At 51.3% G+C, this 19752-nt stretch overlaps 1 protein-coding gene across 5 annotated transcripts in view; it reads left to right on the forward strand.

Annotated features, from left to right (window-relative positions):
- Positions 1–19752, forward strand: part of SLC7A1 (solute carrier family 7 member 1) — a 63641-nt gene that overhangs the window by 22636 nt on the left and 21253 nt on the right. For all 5 annotated transcript variants that reach the window (XR_009691395.1, XM_061133678.1, XM_061133679.1 and 2 more), the window contains exon 2: positions 9053–9148. The gene's annotated coding sequence lies outside the window, so the exon portion shown is untranslated. The remainder of the gene's footprint in view (positions 1–9052; positions 9149–19752) is intronic.

The following is a 19752-nucleotide window of genomic DNA, read 5'->3' on the forward strand; positions in this document are numbered from 1 at the left end:
CACACACAGAGGGAGAGGGGTCCCTTTTCCCCTGGATCCAGTGTGAAAAGTGTTAGTCGCTCAGTCGTGTCTGACTCTTTGCGACCCCATGGACTGTAGCCTGCCAGGCTCCTCCGTCCATGGGATTTTCCCAGGCAAGAGTACTGGAGTGGGTGCCATTACCTTCTCCAGGGGGTCTTCCTGAGCCAAGGATCGAACCCACTGTCTCCTGCATTGCAGGCAGATTCTTTACTGTCTGAACCACCGGGGAAGCCCGGGCCCTGTGTGAGCTGGAATCTTAAACTGTGTGCAGCACTTAGACCAACCTTTGCTGCAGGCCTCCTCAGTCGTGTTATTCTGTGCCCTGTCACCATGAAATCTTAAGCTCTGGATTGAAACAGGAGCTTGTGTTCAGTGTCACAGAACGGAGGACGAGGGAGTGCGGTGTAGGGAGGGCTCATGGAACAGGAGCTAAGTCCACGTTTGTGAAACTCTCGGAGCAAAATGACTGTTACGTATAAGTGGCTTGTGCAGATAGAGTGGAGGTTGTCCTACCAACTGCAACCAGAGCTATAATTACTGATTTTGGGGGGAAGTGGCAGAGTTTTGACTTGAAGCAGAATTAAAATATGGGGGACACAGTGCTGCTTTTGCAACTGAACTCGTATATAAGGTGCAGGGTCTGCTTGGCCACCTTTGATAGAAAAGCCATACCGGCTTTTCTTGTGAATTGGGTGCCTCTTATCTTTTAACAGCTTTACTGAATATAATTTAACAGCATAAAGTTCGTCCACTTGAAGTACAAATTCAGTGGCTTTACTATATCCACAATTAGGCAACCATCCCCACAAATTCAGAACATTTTCATCACGCACTCAGGCAAGCCCTCATCTCCTCTCTGTCTTTATTCCAGATTTTTTCATGTACCTGAACTGACAGAGCGTGTGGCCTTTTGTGACTGGCTTCTTTCACTTAACATAATGTTTTCAAGGTTCATTCACGTTGTTGTTCCTCATCCACGTTCATTCCTCTTTATGGCTGAATAATATTCCCTCATGTGGATAGCATCACTGATTCAGTAGACCTGAATTTGAGCAAACTCTGTGAGATAGTGAAGGACAGGGGAGCCTGGCATGTTGTCGTCCATGGGGTTGCAAAGAGTTGGACACAACTTAGTGACTGAACAACAACAAATGGATAGACTACATTTTGTTTTTCCACTTATGAGTTGATGGGCTTTGGGGTGGTTTAGCTACTTTTCAGCCATTGTGAAAGTGCTGCTTTCTGCACATCTGTATGCAGATTTTTGTGTAAAAGTTTTTTTATAGGCTTTTGTTTATCTTTGTTAGATATCTAGGAGTGGTTGGGGTCCTATGGTGACGACTCTGATTTTTTGAGGAATCTTTCCAGTTTTTGAATTGTATGTGTTTTCTGTTGTACATTTTGAAGTACACATTTCAGTGGCATTCAGCCCATTCACCTTGTTGTGCCATCATCACCATGTTCCCCTCCTAGGCCCTGATGACACCATCTCTTGGGCCCCAGGAGGGGAAGTGGCTTTGGCTTTGATCTGTCAAAGTGATGGGTTAGTCGTGAGCCTACCCACTGCCCTCTGAGAGTGAGAACAGGCGAAGGGCTCTTGGCCCCAGACCACAGGGTCTCAAAGACAGGAGATGTTGGCTAAGAGGGCAGGAGGGGGTAACTCGCCGAGGCTACCCAGAAACGGGGAGCGGGGGCTGCTGTCTCCTCCTGGGGGACCTACCCAGTGTGGTGGGGAGATGCCGTCCTCCCCGCACACAGGCGTGTTTTCCTGGTCATGCCCAGATCTCCCTGGGCCCTGGCAGGGGGCCTCAGGGAATCCTGAGCATAGAGGCCATGAGGGGTTGTATTTTCTGAGTCTCAGGAGAGTGTGTCCGCGTAGGGCCAAAGTGTGTGTTTACGAGGGAACCATCATCAAGTCAGAGGAGATCTTGCAGGTCGGCCTGGACTGTGGGCGCCCCGACTTTGGCTCCCTCTGCCTGCTCACCTGGGACTCCATGTTCCTCACACCCCATCCTGTCCCGGAATGCCTGGCCCGGCCTCCCCCTGGCCCACCCCGACAACTCCATCCTGAGGTTCCCCAGGCCTCCTCTCGACCCCTTGTTTTGGAGAAAGCCCTGCAGTTTTCATATTGTGATCATATTCTTCCTGAGCAGCCCTTTCACCTTTCCAGCAGTACATCACTTCCTCACTGGCAAAGATGCTGTTTTATTAAACTCTTTGGGGTAAGTCATTGGCAGACAGAAGCCACAAATGTCCAGATTCAGAGCAGGCATCATTCATGAGCTGATTCTTTGGAAATAGTGACACATCATGTAAGGGCTGATGAAAAGGTGAAAGTTAATTGCTCAGTCGTGTCTGACTCTTTGCGATCCCACAGACTGTAGCCTGCCTGGTTCCTCTGTCTGTGGGATTCTCCAGGCAAGGATACTGGAGTGGGTTGCCATTTCCTTCTCCAGGGGATCTTCCTGACCCAGGGATTAAACCTGGGTCTCCTGCATTGCAGGCAGACTCTTTACCAACTGAGCCACTGGGGAAGCCTCACTGAATATCAGTAAGGACTGATATTCGTAGTCAAATGATTGTTCACTTAAATGGGAGGATGTCTTTAAATAGCACCTCCCCCGGCTGCATGTGTCTGTTGGAGTTGCTCACATAGCTGTTTGGGCAAGAAGTTCCAGAGTGCCAGCCAGGAGCCTGTGCAGTTGGAAAAACTAAGAAGCAAAGAGGAAGTATTTCTTCTTATGTCCCTTATTCAGAGAACGTCTCCCTAACGATTCATTGATTTTTAAGAAGTGCTTGATGTTGCTATAGGGATAATAATCTCAATTTCTAATTATTTTTAAGCCATTCTGTGAGCTCGACAGTAGTTTCCTCATTGCAGAAGTGGGGAAGTAGGGGTTCGGAGTAACCTGCGAGAGGTCATTCAGGTAGTTGGGGGTCAAAACCCAGGCAGGTTGTCTTCAGAAACCATTTCTCCTCTTTCTGTTGTCTCTGACAGTTTGCTCAGTGGGAGGAGTGTCCTTGTGTCTGATTTTACTGTGATTACATTATGGCCCGTTGCCCTGGGGGACCTATGAGAAGTCTCACGTAGAGTTTCAGGAGCATCAGAGCAGGTTTAGACAGCTGAGCAGAGGTTTGAGCCACGGCTCCGCGTTTCCCCTTACTTTATGAAGCTGCTTTTCTGGAAGTGGAGTTGTGTTCGAGTGGGACAGAGTAAGCACTTCACGAAAACGTCAGCCGCCACCATGCTGCTGTCCTCGTTGGGGAGACACCTGACCCCCAGATTCGTGCCCGTCTTTGCTGGGCCAGCGGTGGAGTTCGGAGGCTGACTGCTGAGCGTGTTTGCAGTGTCAGAGGGAAATGACTGAATGGAAAGCCTGCATGCTTTCTGTGCCCCTCTTCCTTTCTCCCCGCCACCCGTTTCCTGCTCTGCTCATTTTTTCCTTTTACAGTCCGCGAGGACTTCTGCATCAGGCGGCCATTTGGTCCCGTCCAAGTCATAGGGCCTCAGATTCCGTCACTCAGATTCTTAGGTGTTAACAAATCGAGGCTGGCTGCAGGCTGGCAGGTGGAGCGCTTCTGGGGTGGAAGCTGCTGTCCCCGCCTGTGGGCCTCACCTCCTCCGTGCTCACCCAGAATCTCAGAGTCCGGGGTCCTCCTTCCCACTCAGACTCTGATGCAATGACCTCTTCATAACAATAGTGGCAGTGGAACCTGAGAATAGCTTGAGGTTCTTGCCTGCTCTGAGCCTCACACGGCACCTGTGAAGCATCAGTGGGAGATGCCGCCCGGTTCCTTTCTGTCTTGGGGGGCGGGGGTGCCTCCCAGCAGCCCATCCCCGCCGACTTCTGAGCTTCTCACATGACTCTCAGTGAACACGCTCCCACGCATCTTCAAGACCAGGTTCAGCCTTAGAACCGCTGTAGGGAGTGGAGCTTAGTCGTCAGTTCATTTTTTTCATCTTTTACTTTTTTTCCTTAATCTGCCTGCCTCTTAGTAATTCTCAATCTTGGTTTGGGGATGAGGTTTTGGTTTCTTTGTGAATACGTGCTTATCCCCAGAATTCTTTGTAGGTTTTTTTAATAGTAAAATATTACTTTAAAAGATTTTTTAAAACCAATTCATTAAAAATAAATGCATCTGCGGAGCACATGCTTACAGCTCCACACTGTGAGGCGGGTTCCCCCACCTCGACAGCATGCAGTCAAGGAAGACTCGGTCACCTCATTGTGGAGTATCTCTCATCTCAGAGGGAGGATGAATCGTCAGACTGCGGGCTTTCCTTGCTCCAGAAAAGGCTGCAGTGATTTTAATTATCGCAGGGTTGGGAGAGGAATGGACATCTTGCTGCTTCCTTGACCACATTTCCTTTAGAGTTTGTAATTTTTTCCCCAACAGGCATTGTAGAACGACACGCGTCTGTGTGTGTTGTGAGGTCGTTCAAACGGCTTTTATGCTTAAGTGTTGTCGCTGCCTTAGGGGGTGGGCAGGAAGTGGTGTGGGCCCCAAATAAAGGTGTTCAGGGTGGACACTGGAACTTGGGGGAGATGGGACACTGGAGTCTGGTCCATGAGTTTCTCTGGGAAACCACTAGTAACATCAGTCAGACCTGTCCTCATGAGCCCCCATCCCCTGTCCTCAGGTGGAAGCCCGTCCTTTCTCACTGAAAACCTGTGAGTGAGTGTGTGGTCCTGCCGTGGTGGAGATCCAGGTGGCAGGCGGTGGGGTCAGGGGAGGGCAGGGGCCACGATGTGTAGAGAGTATTCGGGTTTCTGATCCCAGCCAGGTCTGCCCTCACGAGTGTATTATCTCAGTTACTACAGTCTGCTCATTTCTGGGTAAATCCCAAATGCAGAGCCTCAAGGCTGGAAGGCTCAGGACAGAGGGGATGGCTCCCAGGTTCCTGCGGCCGGGAAGGCCCTGTGGCGTCACCAGCACGTGGCTCTGGCAAGCGCAGCTGCCGTGATGTTAGTTCTGGATGCTCCCCCATGGTGCCTGTCCCACAGGGTCCTAACGGAAGGAAGGACAAAGTGTGAGCGTCTCAGAGGACAGTTTTGGTTCCTGGGCGATGCCTGGAGGGCCCCCTGCCCTGGTTCTGGAGACCCTGAGGCCTCTGTCCAGCACTCTGGCTTTGAGTCCATCATCTCCTCTCTCTTGGACCAGGAAGGATATTAACTCCTTCTCAGTGCTCGCCAGCCTCTTTGCCCACGCTCCCTTTAACAAACAGGAATCTCATGCTGGAATTTCAAAACTTTTCACGCGGAAGGAAAAATTTAATTAACATTTGCTGTTTCAAACAAAAGATGCTCTCCTTCCAGGATCCTGTCCCCTGCACATTCCCTCGGGAGGTCCTTGTCTGTTCCTTGGGCTCCTGGCCGTGGTACTTGGCTGGAGTCAGAAGACTTGTCGGAACCCCCCCTAAGGCCTTGAACTGTGTTCCTGTAGCTTCATTCCTTACCATGACCTTCGGATCTGATCTGGTGGGATGGAGCGCTGGCTTGGGGCCCACCTTATTTCTAATAATTTCATGAAATTGCTTTAGTGAATCAGAAACATGTTCTTCCTGTTGATATTTCATCCATCCATATGTTTCAAAGATGTTCCCAATCATAAGATGTACATAAACTCCAAAGAGTCAGGAATTTTGATCTCATGAGTTCACTGCTGCGTCCCTGGTTTCCAGGACTGTGTCTGACACTCAAGACACTTGTGGCTTGAAGAACAGAACACAGACTCATTCAAAGGCAAAGCAGCTACTTCAGCTGGACAGGGCAGCCTGGCATGCTGCAGTCCCTAGGGTTGCAAAGAGTCAGGCATGACTTAGCGACTAAACAACACCAAGAAAAAAACTTGGGCGTTATTTTTAATAAGACAAAGCAAAAAAACCTGTTTAGTAGTTCCTATCAATGTGCCTAATGGGAAAGCCTGATTCCTCTATAAATTATTCAGTGGAAATGTGTTCGCTGGTGTTTCCAGGTGATTTTGCATAAACACACATTTCCCATCAGTGTGTGGGTGTTCCCTGTTGCACAGACATTGGTGTCGTGACCACACCTGTGCCCTTGGGAGCCCGTCCAGGGCGGTGTTGGAATGCGGCCTGCTGTATTTATGAGGAAATAAGTGAAATAAAATTCTTTAGGTTTGAGGTGGTTGTAGCATTCTCACTACCCTGCTTTTAACAAATCCGAAGTAGAATAAATCAGTTGGTACATTCTTGAGTAAAGAAAAGCAGTACTAATGAGTTTACTTAGTGTTCATGCCAGTCTCAGTAATCCTGGTGGGCTCAGCCTGGTTTAATGTACTCTAGCGCTTAAGTTGAGCATCCCTAAACTGCTTTGCTGCTATGACAGGGAGACACGAGCAGTGAGGTCCTCAGTCAGGCTGCTTCACCCTGCCTGAGGAAGCTGGAGAGTGGCTTTCCTGGGGGGCCTGTGTCAGCCTGGCTGTGTCCACGCCTTAGGGCAGCCCTAAAGCAGTGGTTCTCAAACTGTTTGATCTCAGAACCCCCTGCAGTCCTAAAGATTGTGGAGAACTCCACCGAGCTTCTACTTATGTGGGTGGTATGGATCAGTATGTGTCTGACTCTTTTCAACCCCAAGGACTGTAGCCAGGCTCTTCTGTCCCTGGGATCCTCCAGGCCAGAATACTGGAGTGGTTGCCATTTCCTTCTGCAGGGGAGCTTTCCAACCCTGGGTCTCCAGGGATCGAACCCTGATCTCCTGCATTGTAAATGGATTCTTTACTGTCTGAGCCATCAGGGAAGCCCATCATATGTATATGTTTATCTAAAAACACATTTGTTAATATCACCACCAGTGTCCTCAGAAAACTCTTAAGTCTTGGGAAACCGTCGACTGAGACCTTGGTGACAGATACAACTTTTCCACAAGTCTATGTTTTTTTTTTAATAGCTCAGATCTTGTCATTGGCCCCAAACATTGTCAGTTGTTTTCCTTCTCAATTCTGTTCCTTTCATTCCAGGGTTTTCCTCCTAAAATACAGATCTGATGATGGCTCTTGGTGGCCAGACTTCGCAACTTGTTCCCAGCCCCCAACACTTTGGGTAGATTCCAGCCTTGTTTCAAGCCTATACGTTAAAAAAAAAAAAAGCTTAAAACAACACAGATTTACTGTTTTTCAGTTCTGTGGATCAGAAGTCCAAAATGGGTGTCACTGGGCTCCAGGCCAGGTGTTGGGAGGATGTGTACCTTCTTAGAGCTCTAGGGAGGATCCAGCGCCTTGCCTTTGTTGGCTTCTCGAGGCTGCCTGCCTGCCTTGGGTCTGGGCCCCGGACAGTTCAAGGCTGGCAGCGCCCCTAGAGCCTCTCCCATCCCACCCCTCTGACCGGGACTCCCCCCTCCTTCAGGGACCCTGAGGATTACATCAGACCCACCCGAGAACATCTCACCGGAGGTCGGCTGGTTCCTCTGTTCGTCTGCAGCCTCCTTGTCATGTAGCCTGCTATAGTCACACGTTCCCGGAAGTAGGACCTGGACATCGGGGTTGGGCGGCGTGGTTCGGGCTGTTGTAGTCTAGCCTCTCCGTCTTTATGTTCCGTCCCTGCTCTCTCGTCCCCTGAACAGCATCCCCTTGTGGCAGAAGCCTTTCCTGGGGTCTCCAGGTGGAGCTGCCGCTTTCTCTTGGGCCGAGATAGAGACCCGTGGGGGCATCAGTCCCCAGGAAGGATCCGTGTGTCCATCGGCCCTGGACTGTGACCTGAGCCTCATGCACCTTCGCTTCTCCCACTGCCCCTGTACTTGGCACATGATAGACAGCTGGCAATACACTGTCAGTTTTGGACATTTGATCATGGGCTGCGTTTTAGAGGCTATTGAGTAAATGTTTGATTTCTTATCTGTAACAACAGCATTAAGAGTTACGTAGATGTCATCCTTGTGGGCTATCAGAATACTTAGAAGTCAAGTGTCATGGTAGCTACTGCAGCTAATGCTCAAGTGGTTCGGGAGAAAATTGTTCATGTACATAACGATAGAGCAAATGTGGCAAAATGTTCAGTGTTGGTAAATGTAGGTGAAAAGTATTGTAAATATACTAGCTTTTCTGTAGGTCTGAACATCTGCAAAAGAGAAATGGCAAAGAATGGCATCTTAGTGTAGGATGAACAGCCGAAAGGTGTTGGTTGGGGTGGAATAGTTGATTCCAGCTGCTGGAATCTTTGCGGCACTGCAGTCAGAAACTGGGGCTGTTGGTGAACATCTTCACATGCGTGTTTGGCTCAGTGCTGATCCTTGCTGGGGTCACGTCGGCTATAGAATCGTGTTCAGGTTGCATGATAACCAAACCTCTCCCGCTCCTGAGTGAGTGAGGGCATGAATGCGTGCAGAGTAGAAACCCTGCAGCTGGGAAGACAGAGGACTTTATGCGTCTCGTCCAGGAGGGTCTTCCTGCCCCCATCGGAGCAGTCTGGGGCCTGCCCTGAAGTCCATGGGGCTGGTGGGTGCTTACTGCCAGCCAAATAGGGTACTGGAGCCATGCCACTGTGCGTGGTCCCAGCGAGGACAGGAGAGTGGACGGTCACAGATTGGAGTCCCGAATTCCCTGGAGGAGGCAGCTGAGGCTCTCTGGAACCTGCTGACCTGGGGGTCTCAGTGCTAGCATCTGAGAGGACTCGCTGCCCGGCTGGCCCCTCAGGGCCTCTGAGCATGCACAGGCCGGCTCTGTGACCTTGCTATGTGGACATGGCCTGTCTGGGTGATGCTCTGCTGTCGTTCTTACTTGAGACGTGACCCCACGTTTGCAGCGGTGGCGGGGTGGGACCCCTGGTTTGGAGGCTGTCTTGTCCAGTTTCTGGGTCTCTCCTCAGCAGTGCCTCCCCACATCCCCTCCACACCCCGCCCCACCCCCCCCCCCCCCAATGCTGCTTCATCTACATTGGGACCTCATCTCCCCACCATTAGCCTACCCTCTGATGCTGAGCTGAACAGAAGCTTCCCTCCCTGCGTCGGCCACGGGCTTGGAGGTTCTGGGCCCCCAGATGGAGTCTAACGTGGTCTCTTCCCTTGCCTCCTAGGAGCCAGCCGCCCCCTCTCGAGCCTCCTGAGACGCCGTCGCTCCAGGACCAGGGACTCCTGGGTGACGAGGTGACAGTCCTCACATCATAGTCCAGGTACAGTCCAGCAGGAGGGTCTGTTCTTGGTGCTGGGGTGTTACTCTAATGGGGTGTCACTCATTTAGGCCTTTTGTTAGCTCTCGGCTTTTTGAGTTAACTGACAGCTAAGCCCTAAGCCTTCTTTTTTTAACATCTCACTGGCCTGTCTCAGTCAGCTCTTCTGTCTCACCCGGGAAGGCTTGTCTTTCACTCTCTTGGGCTTTTGAGTTTCTTTGTGCATTTCTGTTCCGTCTGCTTGACGTCCTGGGACAGCAGGGCCTTGGTCCAGGGCACGTGGTGGGGAGCGGGTATCCCCGCACTCGGGGCTTTGTCCGCGTGGCCTGCAGTTCTCAGAGGGACTGGGCCCCATGGGCGGCTGCAACACCATGGCCTCAATGCATCTGTTCCTCGTCTGCCTGTGACTTTTCGGAGCTGTTGTGGTCTCAGGGTCAAGGGCCTGTTCCAGTCTGCATCCTGCTCCCAGTCTTCGCATCTGGCTCCCCTGCCTCGAGGTCTTCGGCCTTTCACTCTCCTCAAGAGTTCTCCCACAGCTTGTTCCTGGGTGCCGTAACCACCTGTCAGTCAGGGTATTTCAGGCCGGAGCTTGGAGCCCCAGGGTCCAGGGATGGGGGCAAGGGGAGACAGGAACAGGCGTGGAGAGCAGAGAAGGCCAAGACCGGCCAGGGATCTCCGTGTCCGCCATGTCCCTTTAAATAAGAGTGGGTCCAGGGACTCCCCAGGTGGCCCAGTGGTTATGACTCCGAGCTTCCACTGCAGGAGGCCCGGGTTCAATCCCTGGTTGGGGAGCTAAGATCCCACATGCCACGTGGTGCAGCCAAAAAATTAAAACTAAATAAATAAAGTGAGAGTGGGTCTAGTTCACCTGTTGCTTATATTTGCATCTGGCGTAGGATGTAGGTTGAGGGAAAAGGATCCTACTGTAGAAGTGCTGGACAGTTATTGCTCAGGTTATTTTATAAGTAACAGGTCACCGAGTATGGAGGCTTCACTTTTGTCACTGTTTCATTCATCACAGTTTTTCAGAGGGGGGTGTGTGTGTGTGTGCAAAAGAACTGCAGTTGCCCACACACACACATACTCCTACAGTCCTCTGGGCCCTTCATATTCTTAATTTTGAGTGTGGAGCCACATTGAGAAGACACACATAGTCAGGATCAGCGGCCCTCGCTGAGTCCTTCATCAGGGGACTTGGGGGTGCATAGCTATGACCTTTGCCACGTGGAGGCCCCCTGAGGGAGGGGGCGGGGCTCCCCAGCTCCTCCCTGCGGGCAGGGGGATGCTCCGAGTGAGCCCCGTGTGTGTGAACTTCCCAGTTAACTGCAGGCTGGACAATGAGCCCTGGCTTATGGTGACCCCTGGGGTCAGGTTCCAGTGGCATTCTGTAGGAACAGCCTGTCTTCAAGGTCATGGCCCTGGAGCTTCCATCACGGCAGAGCCGGGGGCTCTGCCTGTGACGTCCGGTGTAACCACCGTCCTTCCTTCACACTCAGTGCCGCAGGCCAGCCCTGGCCTCGTGTCCACACTCTTGGCCACTTAGTCCATCTCAGGCTTCACTGTGATCCTCCAGTGCATTTTCTCCTGGCCCTTGATCGTTGGTCCTGCGTTACTGTGTCCACAGGCCCTCATGCACCTGGCCACTTGCTCCCGAAGCTGCGGAGTGACTTCAGGTCCACAGCGGCATGTTCTCTGTGAGGGAGACAATTCTGTTACTGCCTGCTGGATGTGTACCCCACGTGTGTGATGTAACAGGAATCCCCATGCTGGGAAAGTGTACAAACAGGTGCTTGGGGTCGGCCTGCAGACAGGTGGGGTGTGGGTCCAGGAAGGGGGCCATGGTGTTTCCTTCAGACTTTAAATGCTCTTCTCTTGGGGGCGAGTGTCTGAAGTCTTGGCCACCAGAAAAGCAGGTCACACACACACCAGCACGACCTGTCACGAAACGTGCCTTTCCTGCTGGGGTACCCCTGCACAGCAAGCCCTGCGCAGGTAATCCCCATGGTAACCAGGGGCTCCAAGAGGAGAGGACAGGGATGGAGCAAATGCAGGAACACGGGAAAGGACGGAGTATCCGCTTGCACACAGGCACTCTGTCAGCTGGATCAAAATGCCCTGCTCGAAGCCTAGTGCATCGATTCACTCCCAAATAAAGAAGGCAGGTGGCAGCCTGGGACCGTCTCCCCTTGTGTCTGTCCTGCCCAATGAGACCTGATTAATCCTCGCAGTGGTATGTGGTTGGTGCCATCAGCCCTTTCTTTACATAAAAGGTTTACATCTCGAGTGCGCATCCCTCAGACGCCCACCCGCAGCTCTCCTGGCCTGCCCTGCTCCCCGCAGCCCAGCCCAGCTGCACCTGTTCAGCCTGGTGGGCCTAAACTTTGTCTCTCGGGCAGGTGAGCGTATGACCTGCCAAAAAGTGGGGAGGGTGAAACTGAAATTTCACATATGTCCTGCACCACGGATGGCACAGACACACGTCTGCTGGTTTCTTTCTTCAAGCTTTCGAATAACCTACAAACCACTTTGTTCTTCGTTTTCCTTAAACCTCTTCTTTGGAACGCACGTTGGCTTCTATAATTTCAGGCAAAGTCCCCAAATGGTACAATTTAGGCCCAGAGAAATGTCTAGGGACATAGTCCACTACTGCTTATTACAAATCGTTTACTGTTGGCTGTTTTTCTAGTTAAAAAAAAAATTGGCTGAAAATTGACAGTTTCATATGGCTCAACCTAATCATGGATAAGAGACTTTGTACATAGCCATGTCTGAGCATCAAGGGGCTGCCCTGGGGGTGCAGGTCTCCAGAGGAGTTTCCTTGTTGTTTTCTGTGTCAGCCTGACAGGAAATCCTCTCTCTTACTTTTGGGAATTTCTCAATGTGCACGTATGCAAAGAGAAAACGTAATGAAACTCTACGTACCCAGGTACCTCCCAGGCGGACTCTTTAGAAGAGATTTCCTTCCCCTCAGTTCAGAAGCAGTAAGCAGTCATTGAAAGAATGTTAAAATGCTGGCGAAAATGCCAGTAATCTGTCCAGAGACACTGCCTCCATTCTCCTTCCAGAGCAGTCTAAGTATACACTCACACTTGTGTGTGTTACTGTTAGTTTTCTACCAGTCTGAGTATACACACACACGTGTGTTCCTGTTATTTTCTGCCAGTCTGAGTATACACTCACACTCCTGTGTATTCCTGTTATTTTCTGCCAGTCTGAGTATACACTCACACTCCTGTGTGTTCCTGTTCTTTTCAACCAGTCTGAGTATACACTCACACTCCTGTGTGTTCCTGTGTTTTCAACCAGTTTGAGTATAGACGCACACTTGTGTGTGTTCCTGTTGTTTTCAACCAGTCTGAGTATACACACACACTCCTGTGTGTTGCTGTTATTTTCAACCAGTCTGAGTATACACGCACACTCGTGTGTGTTCCTGTTGTTTTCAAGGGCTGCTGCCAGGCTCTTTTGACACTGTCCTCTCACTTTTTCAGAGACATGCCCCCTCCCAGCACAATATTTGATCTGTCTCTTTGGGAGCTCTTCCTCCGTATGATTCTCCAAGCCCCTGCCCTCTGTCTGCTTTCCAGAACTCTCCCCCGAGGCCCCTGCTAGGCCCTGCTGCCCCAGTTACCTCCTTGTCCTCAGACCCAGAGAAAGCGCCTGTTGCCTCAAAGCCAGTGGCTCCTGGCCAGCGGCTGCGGGAAGTGGGCGGGTGACGCAGATCCACTTCACCGTGTGAATAACTCATTGACTGGACTTGACAGGAGTAGTGACATTCAGAAAGAGGTTGTCTTATCCCATGTGACTCCCTTATTTGTAGGGTTTCAGATAGGGGACAAAGTTGAGCGTTGTCAGGCGGGAAGGAGAGTATGTTTGGTCAAAGTCGTGTCGCTATGGCACCTGCCGTGGAATAGGGCTCCTGGAATCAGAGGACGTGGGTTCAAATCCTGGCTCCCTACTTAAAGTGAGGTGACTGTGGCTGGGGGTCCACTCGTCCTCCTGGGAGAGGAGGGAGGCCTGTGACTCTGCTCGTCTCTGGGGAGGACAAAGTGAACCCAGGTGTGTGTGTGTGGTGAGGAGCTAGTGTGTCGTGTTGGTTTCAGGTGGACCCCGGCTCCCGAGAGAGTCTCTTCTCCAGGTCGGTTTGGGGAAGCTGTCCCTGACTTCTCACAGCTGCTTTACTTTTGAGCCAGTGCATTTTCTAGAAATTCTGAGTTTTCAGAGTAGCTTGTGGCAGTGGAAGACTGGGGGAAGGGAGGAAGTGACAGGTATTTGAGGATTACAGTGGCCCCAGGCTTACGGGTAAGTAGGTGAGTCTGTGAGAGTTTGCTAAGTGAGTAACTGAGTAAATGGGAAAATAATGGTCTGTGACCGAGCAGTGAGGTCAGATCTGCTGGGCAGGAGTCTCCCCCCCCTTGCTTGGTTCCGGGGACTGGCCATCCTGGCGCTTCGTGAAAGAGGATGTTTGGAGAAGGAGCCTCTGAAATCTCTAATATGCTTTTCAGGACGCCTTAGAGCCTGGAGAACTAAAGAAGCAGTGTTCTGCCAGTAAGTCTGAATTCTGATCCTGGGGGAACTTTATTTAAGACATTTCCATTTGAGGTTGGAGAGCCAGATGAAGTGTCCGCAGTTCACACACACACAACTTTACAAAGCCCCCTCACCAGCCCCCCTGCACCCCACACCCCACCCAGGACCAGACCCCTGCTAGGCTCTGGCTCATGGATCCTTCCCTGAGGGGGGGGCCCATCCCCCGCCCCCGGGCCTGCCCACAGAGTTTGTCCATCACCGGCTTCAGTGAACCAGGTGGAGCACGTTCACTTCTTTCCACCCCAGAGAAGTGAGAAGCACTAAGGCACGTGTTGGAGGAGCTCTGAGCCCCTCATGAAACACAGGTTTCTGTTGTAATGCATTTCCACACAGAACTGGGGCATGTATCTTGATAAAGCATGGCTTCCCTGGTGATGGAAACACTGTCCGGAGACGAAAAGACTCTTAGTCACATCCTGCTGGCTGCAGGAGGAAGCGTTCCTAGATTTTATCTGATTTTCGTGAGGATGCACTTACTTGGTTGTCCACTGGCTTCTTGTCTGCTGTCTCTCTTGGATCTGGGCAAACGCTGCGGACAAGCTTGGGTGTGGGTAAGCCGGCAACGTTGACAGTGTCAGGCCAGGCGTCAGTTCATGACCGCCGTGTGATGGGGACCCCAAGCTGCCAGAGACTGTCTGCCTTGCTTCTGTGAGGGAGAGGTGATGGGCAGGTGCTGAGACTTAGAAGAAAGAACCAGTGCTGACTCTCCCTGGGAAGAACTTGCTTCTTAGCATGCCTGCCTGTGTATGCTTAGTTGTGTCTGACTCTTTGTGACCCCGTGGACTGTATCCCGCCAGGCTCCTCTGTCCATGGGATTCTCCGGGCCAGGATACTGGAGTGGGTTGCCATGCCCTCCTCCAGGGGATCTTCCTGACCCAGGAATGGAACCCGTATCTCCTGCATTGCAGGCAGATTCTTTACTGAGCCACCAGGGAAGCTGTCTTAGCATACTCCTTGTGCATTGTCTGTCAAGGCAGGACCAGAGAGCCACCCTGTTTTTCAGATCTGGAAACTGAGGCCCCAGAGACATGCACTAGTTTAATCCAAGGAACCCTGGGCAGAGATGACAGGGACGCCAGCTGTCCCCACAGTGGAGCACCTCCCACGACAGAAGGAACTGTTGGACAACTTTCAAGGCCTCATAGGCAACTCCTTGTTGCTTGGGCTGAATTTTAACCCAAATAGTATCTTCTTACATGCGTATTCATTTAGAGAAACAGAACTGGACTTTTTGGTGACTTGAACCTTTGAATATTCAGCAAATGAGATCTCCTTTGATGGACAGACCCCGTAAGTCGTTGAAGGCAATGGTGAAGATGTTGCCTAAGATGAACAACAGATGTCCAGCCAGTGTCCTGTTAAGTCTCCTGAAATTAAGTCGGTGATTGTACTGAGTGTGAGCTATGGGCCCTGTGCGTGTTCTGGTCCCGTAAGTTCTGCTCATGGGCCTCGTAGGTGCTGGGGGCAGAGGTGATTAGATGTGGCCCTGCTGGTGGGACGTGTGGACGCTTAGCCCCGAGATGGGGGCTTGCATCACCACCACCCTCCCGCCCACTGCCAGTTAGCTGCCCAGCCTCTCCCTGCCCCCTCCGCACCCCCGGGGCCCCAGGGATCCTGACTCAGAGGACAGCGCAGGCTCTGCAGGCGGTGAGGCGTGGGTTTGAGCCCCGACTTCCATCTTTTGTTGGCTGCATGCCCTCCACCAAGTTACTGGCCCCGACTCTGCCTCTTCAGCTGGGACTGCGTTTCTGCTTTTCCCTAAGCCTGGCTGTGTCAGCCCAGGGCATCATACCAGGAGTGAGATCCCTGAATTCAGGAGGAGTTCCATTCTGCCCTCAGCTTGTCCATCGCTGCCTGGGGTCAGATGAGTGTAGGTCCTGGGAGACTTCAAGAGAGTCTGAGTCCTGAGGTCACATCTCATGGGAGGTGGACAGGCTCCCGCTGCTCAGCAAGGACATGGAGGTGTGGCTGGCCCCACCGCCACCGCAAAAACCTTCACCGCCCTGTGGTCCCCTCCTCCCCTCGCCTCCCTCCTACCCCGCTGTGCACTAGGTTCAGTCCTGTTGTTTCCTTAACTGCCTTCCACACGCCTACGTGTTGGGGTCTTCATCTGCGTCAACCAGTCCCCTCCATCCTCGCTTTTTTTTTTTTTTTTTTTTAACTTAAAAGTTCTTGCACCTGGGCCTCCTGACACCTGGGGGAAGTGGATCTGGCTTGGAGAACAACTTCCTTCAACACAGATTGCATTCCTTGCATGCATCTCTCCTCCTCCACTGTGGCCCGTGACCTGGAATGCTCTCATTTTGCGCCACGTCTAGTTGAGATGGCTTCACCTCTGCTCCCTTCCTCATTAAAGCTGCAGGCATTCCAGAGCCTTCAGGACTCCTGGGCAGCCCTGCCCCACATGGCTGGAGGGGACCTGGGGACTGCCCGTCCCTGGTTATTGTCCTTTGTGGACCTCAGCACGTCTGTCTCCTTCTGGAATGACAGGGTTTACTCTACATGACTCCCCTGCTTGGGACCACTCCCAAATGTAATGACCACTTAAAAAAAAAAGCAGATGTATGAAGAATAAAATGTCAATGTTAAGACTTTCTCCAAAGAATTTATGAACTTAATGGCTATCACAGCCTCTGTCTGTGACCTCTTCCCCTCCCTCCATGAAGCCATTAAGCTCTTCTTTTTTGGTGATGGGACTGTCATTAAATTTGTGTGAAAAAAAAAAAAAAATCATACAGTTCACACCTGCCTGCCTTTGTCAGACACCTTCAACACTGCATCCTAAAGTCTTTATCTCAGCAGTCTGGACCCATTGGGCCATCTTGCTGTGACTGTTATATAGTGATTACTGGACTCAAACTTGGAGTTAGAAATTCTGTGGGAAAGGGACATATTTCCTTTGCTTTTCTAAGAGAACATTCTTTCATATTGCGTGAGTTGGGAGTGAGAGAGAGCCAAAGCTCTTGCTGTTACAGGATTCCTGTCAAAAACTGGAATGAAAGTGTAGCTCTTGACTGTTGCAGAAATTTCTCCCTGGGAGACAGATAACATAATTTCCAGATAACGCTTTCAGTGCATACTGGGGACTTTCTGCGTAAATCCTGACTGCAAGAAGTCTGTCCGAACCTGACACTGGTGAGGCTGGCGGGCTTAGATTGGTTTTACATGGAGAAGTTTCATTTGTTTTCAGCTGTTGGCTGAATGAGCAGCTCAGGAGTCCGGGCATGAACGTGAGTTGTGGAGTAACGTGTGCACAATACCGACAGACTATGCTGCCCGGAGAACGCGATTTTTCTGTTACTGCCCAGGAGAAAGAAAGGACGTTACTTTAAAACAAACCCGGGGTGAGGTTCGTGAGCATCTCGATCTCTCCCGCCTTGGGAAGTAGAATTGGTCACGCCACTCGTGCTGTCTGTACTCTCAGCCCTGGGGTTCGGCGGCGACTGGTTGCATTCCTGCCCCAGTGGTTTCCAGGGGACTGGGTTTGCCCTTTCCCCAGACAAAGAGGGCATGTTGGAGAGGCAGCCCAGGAGAAAACAGCGAGCCTTCCTGTGTTCCTGTTAACTGCACCCGAGCACTTCCCTCTGGCCCAGGACTCCCCACTTCCAAGAAGTCAGCCATGTCCAGGGAGTCTCAACCAAAACGTCCCTTTCACATGTGTTTGCAGTCCAGTGTCTGGGTCCGAATTTACAGAACTCAGTGCCCCGGCCCCTTTATTTCAAAGATGGTGCTGGGTCCCCAGGGTTGGTTAAGTGGGTTCATGGAGAGGGGATAACCAGGGGCGTGTGGCATGTTCACTGCAGCTGCAGTGTCCAGGGGGCTTATTTCGGCCTACAGTGAGGTCAGCAGGCTCTCAGGTGTCCCCCGGCATGCCCCTCGCCAGGTGTCCCAGCACAGCCCCTTTGGCAGCTCTGGCTTCTTCCCCAGACAGCAGCCCCTGTGAGAAAGGCATGTGGACTGTGGACCAGCCCTTTCCAGAGCCCAGGATAGAATGTCTGGTCTTTCAGAGAAAAGTGGTGCTCTCTCTAATCTCCTGGGTCACTTTATTCTGGGAAGCCAAGGAAAGACCATGCTGTTCAATTGTACTGTCTTTGCTTTGCACTTGGCTTTTATCATTTTGAGGAGAGAATCCATTTGGTATGAACTAAAAACTGCATCTAGGAGAAAATTCTTAAAGAGATGGGAGTACCAGACCACCTGACCTGTCTCTTGAGAAGTCTGTATGCAGGTCAAGAAGCAACAGTTAGAACTGGACATGGAACAACAAACTGGTTCCAAAGAGGGAAAGGAGTACATCAAGGCTGTATATTGTCACCCTGCTTATTTAACTTATATGCAGAGTACATCATGAGAAACACTGGGCTGGAGGAAGCACAAGCTGGCATCAAGATTGCTGGGAGAAATATCAATAACCTCAGATATGCAGATGACACCACCCTTATGGCAGAAAGTAAAGAAGAACTAAAGAGCCTCTTGATGAAAGTGAAAGATGAGAGTGAAAAAGTTGGCTTAAAACTCAACATTCAGAAAACGAAGATCATGGCATCTGGTCCTATCACTTCATGGCAAAAAGATGAGGAAACAGAAGCAGTGAGAGGCTTTATTTTTGGGGGCTCCAAAACCACTGCAGATGGTGACTGTGGTCATGAAATTAAAAGACACTTGCTCCTTGGAAGAAAAGTTATGACCAGCCTAGACAGTATATTAAAAAGCAGAGACATTACTTTGCCAACAAAGGTTCATTTAGTCAAAGCTATAGTTTTTCCAGTAGTCATATATGGATGTGAGAGCTGGACTATAAAGAAAGCTGAGCAATGAAGTATTGATGCTTTCGAACTGTGGTGTTGGAGAAGACTCTAGAGAGTCCTTCGGACTGCAAGGAGATCCAACCAGTTGATCCTAAAGGAAATCAGTCCTGAATTTTCATTGGAAGGACTGATGCTGAAGCTGAAACTCCAATACTTTGACCACCTGATTCGAAGAACTGACTCATTTGAAAAGACCTTGATACTGGGAAAGATTGAAGGCAGGAGGAGAAGGGGATGACAGAGGATGAGATGGTTAGATGGCATCACCGACTCAGTGGACGTGAGTTTGAGCAAGCTCCAGGAGTTGGTGAGGGACAGGGAGGCCTGGCGTGCTGCAGTCCATGGGGTCGCAAAGAGTCGGACACAACTGAGCGACTGAACTGAACTGAACTGAGGAGAGGGCGGGAGTGGGTGACTCTTCTCTCCAAATGTCTGTCCCATTTACCAATCATGTTAGAAGCAGGGCGGGTTGTCAGGTGCTCTCAGGCTCCACTTCCCTTCTGGGTTTTCCCCGAGATGATGCTGCGAAATTATTCACCGCCTTTCCCACCGTCCCTGGCACAGCGCTTCTGCTGAGGGTGGTGTTGAAATGGCGCATCTTCCCTTTTAATCTGTTATCCAAGCAGTGGTTTATTATAGGCTTTGTTGTGGTTCACAGTCTGGCTTGAATGAATTCAAGGAAATCCTGGAAGGAAGAAAGGAGAAGGCAGGACCGGGAGGACTCGCACCCCGGCTTCCCGGACAGCGCTGGTGCCTGCTGGGTCCTCAGCACCTGTGCTCCCGGCCCGGCCGCCTCGCTGGGACCCCTCAGGGCTGGGCCTCCCAACTGAGCGCCGGCACTGGGCCAGCGAGTGGCCGCAAGCGTCCCGGGTACCCGCGCCCTCTGTCGTGTCTCCTGTTCCGTCCCTGCCCTCCCGGCTTTTCTCGGACCCCTGACTTTCCTGCTTCACTGGTGTTCCACTAATAAGGTCATCTTCCCTCACTTCCTCCCACTTCCGCCCCCCTCACCGAGGGTGATATCATTTCCTACCCGCCCCCCCACCAACACCATACCCAGATATGGAGCTGCCCCCCCTGCACCTTCCGAGCTTGTGACCCCGTTTGACTCTTGGCTCTCTGCGTTATTTTTCCTCATCTTTACAAGAAGGGTTTCCGACCGGAGGAGGTTATTCCCCATTCTAGCTGCAAACTTTTGAGAAACTGTTTTTC

The sequence above is a fragment of the Dama dama genome, chromosome 30 (genome assembly GCF_033118175.1).
Source record: "Dama dama isolate Ldn47 chromosome 30, ASM3311817v1, whole genome shotgun sequence".
Taxonomy (NCBI): Eukaryota; Metazoa; Chordata; class Mammalia; order Artiodactyla; family Cervidae; genus Dama; species Dama dama.